This window comes from Triticum dicoccoides, chromosome 3B (assembly GCF_002162155.2).
Source record: "Triticum dicoccoides isolate Atlit2015 ecotype Zavitan chromosome 3B, WEW_v2.0, whole genome shotgun sequence".
NCBI lineage: Eukaryota > Viridiplantae > Streptophyta > Magnoliopsida > Poales > Poaceae > Triticum > Triticum dicoccoides.
This window is the reverse complement of record NC_041385.1, coordinates 599,580,162-599,582,768: the sequence shown is the minus strand read 5'-3', so window position 1 is coordinate 599,582,768 and position 2,607 is coordinate 599,580,162. Positions and strand designations below refer to the sequence as shown.

General features: G+C 51.9%; 1 protein-coding gene across 3 annotated transcripts in view; it reads right to left on the bottom strand.

Annotated features, from left to right (window-relative positions):
• LOC119277347 overlaps positions 1–2,219 on the bottom strand; it is an 8,129-nt gene extending 5,910 nt beyond the window's left edge. The window contains exon 1 of one of the 3 annotated variants that reach the window (XM_037558621.1): positions 2,081–2,219. The gene's annotated coding sequence lies outside the window, so the exon portion shown is untranslated. Of the gene's footprint in view, positions 1–512; positions 566–2,080 lie in introns of those variants that run through there. The other 2 variants (XM_037558624.1, XM_037558622.1) reach the window with 2 other exon arrangements.
• Between the last annotated feature and the right edge of the window lie 388 nt (positions 2,220–2,607).

Genomic DNA, 2,607 nt, shown 5'->3' with positions numbered 1-2,607 from the left:
CGGTGAAGCTCCATTGTAGCATCGCCAGTCGCACCGCAGCTTGGGGCTCACCGATGAAGCTCCATTGTAGCATCGCCCGTCGCGCTGCAGCTTGGGGCTCACCGATGAAGCCCCATTGTAGCATCACCAGTCGCGCCGCATCTTAGGGCTCACCAGTGAAGCTCCATTGTAGCATCGCCAGTCGTGCCGCAGCTTGGGGCTCACCGGTGAAGCTCCACTATAGCACCGCCCGTCGCGTCATAGCTTGGGGCTCACCGGTGAAGCTCCATTCTAGCATCGCCCATCACGCTGCAGCTTGGGGCTCACCGGTGAAGCTCCATTGCAGCGTCGGTGAAGACTCACTGTAGCTTCGTGTGCTCATCCCAGCTCTAGGCGCCGCCGTTGAAGCTCCATTGCAGCCGTCGGTGAAACAGTTGGGGAACGTAGCATGCAATTTCAAAAAAATCCTACGATCACGCAAGATCTATCTAGGAGATGCATATCAACGAGAGGGGAAGAGTGTGTCCACGTACCCTCGTAGATCGAAAGCGGAAGCGTTAGTTAACGTGGTTGATGTAGTCGAACGTCTTCACGATCCAACCGATTCAAGTACCGAACGTACGGCACCTCCGTGTTCAGCACACGTCCAGCTCGATGACGTCCCTCAAACTCTTGATCCAGTAGAGGGTCGAGGGAGAGTTCCGTCAGCACGACGGCATGTAGACGGCGTTGATGATGTGATCCGCGCACAACTTCGCCTAAGCACTACGACGCTATGACCGGAGGAATAAACTGTGGAAGGGGGCACCGCACACGGCGAAGAGAAATCTTGGTGTGCCTTTGGGGTGCCCCCTGCTAAACCTGGGAATAGTTTGACATCCAAACTAAACCCAGCCCAAACCATATGACTACACCTCCAGCAACCAAACCAAACCAAACCAAAATAATTAAGCTAGCATCCAAACCAAACCAAACTACATGCGTTTTCCACCCAGACCAATCCAAACCATATGCCATTTATGGATTTAACCCATAGTTTCAATCCATGAACAAGGAATAAGAATGGCAACCCAGTTTTACTAGGAAAAGGATAGCTTGCTGACTAACTAAGTAGCCGTTGGATGTTACAGCATGGGGTCTAAAATTATTATACGGAATGCTGGATGTTACACAATTACTCAGTTACAGAATGCATTTTACATAAATGCTGGACATCCATCTCCCTTTTCTGAATGGTTTCTTCTACCACGGCTTCCTTCTTTATACCTGAGTTGGTACATCAAATGTGTTCTTGACTGAACCTGAACGCTCCATGTAAATTTTTTGACTGAACCTGAACCTAAAATGTGCATAGGTACTTAACAGGAGCATCATAATCGGACCTAAAATGCAAAGAAAAGGAACTTTTTTTCTTAATCACTCTGAAAATGAAGATGCAGCATGCACACATGTGGGTACTGTCTCTGATTCAGAATTTTATGTTCAGAGTGATCCTACACTGCAGTTTTTCCTTCCCATTTTGTCAACTTCAAAAATCTAGCTAATATATCTTGTCAGGTTCTCTGGGAGCCCATAAACCAATTGGCAAGCAATAGAAAGAAATTGTTCAGAATGAATGATGTTAGCATGTGATTTATTTGCATAACGGAAACAACAGCCTCCAAAGGATTATTGTCCACATAAAATTCTGAATTCCATTAGCATTTGCAACTGTGTAACTGAAACTATTCAGAGCTGAAACAGCACCAAATTAAAGCTAGCCGCCGCAAGCCGGTGTGACCAAGTCACCGTCGCCCACCGGATTTTGGCCGCCGCAAATTTGTGAACTTCTATCTAGTCAGGGATTTGGGTTTTAAGAGAGCAATGAGAACACAATGGATATAAACAGTTAGAGCTAGTAAACACTGTTGCTTGGGGTCAGTCAGTGGGCGCTGTCTGATCAGAATTGAATCAAAGACACCACTGACTGATCCCTGCCTGTGAGAGTAAGATCGATACTAGTAGCTAGTACTACGTGTGTTGAATCATGGATCCCATCCCAGTGTGCAGTATGCGTGTGAGCGAGATGGGGATGGAGATGAGATGTGATGAGATGGAGGACCTTGTCGGCGGCGGAGGCGTGGTGGTGGTGGACGCGGGCGTGTCCTCCTCCCTTCTTGATCTGGCCAGCGGGGCGGACCTGCTTAGGCAGGTCCGGGGCGGCGGCGGCCGCGGAGAGGGGCACGTGCGCGATGTCGGCGCGCTTGCGGCGCAGGTAGCCGGCGAGGAAGACGAGCGCGACGGCCCCGCCGAGCAGCGCCGAGAGGAGCGGCACGGAGAGCACGGAGTGCACGCCGTGGCCGTCGGCGCGTCCGGCCCAGCACGCCGCGAGGGAGACGGAGAGCAGGAGCAAGGGCAGGCACGGGGCGACCAAGCTCCAGTCGGGCGGCGGCGGCGGCGAAAGAACCCGGTTTGGCGGCCGTGGGCGGTGGGCGGCGGGCGGTGGAGGCGCTCCTCGCTAGGTCAGGCTGCGTGTGTCGATTTGGTCCTCGATCCGGTTTCAGACTACGGGTCGAAACGGTCTGAGACCAGTTGGTTCCTGTCCAGACCGGGCAGCCGTTATTCGATTGTTTTAAAAGAATGTTGAGC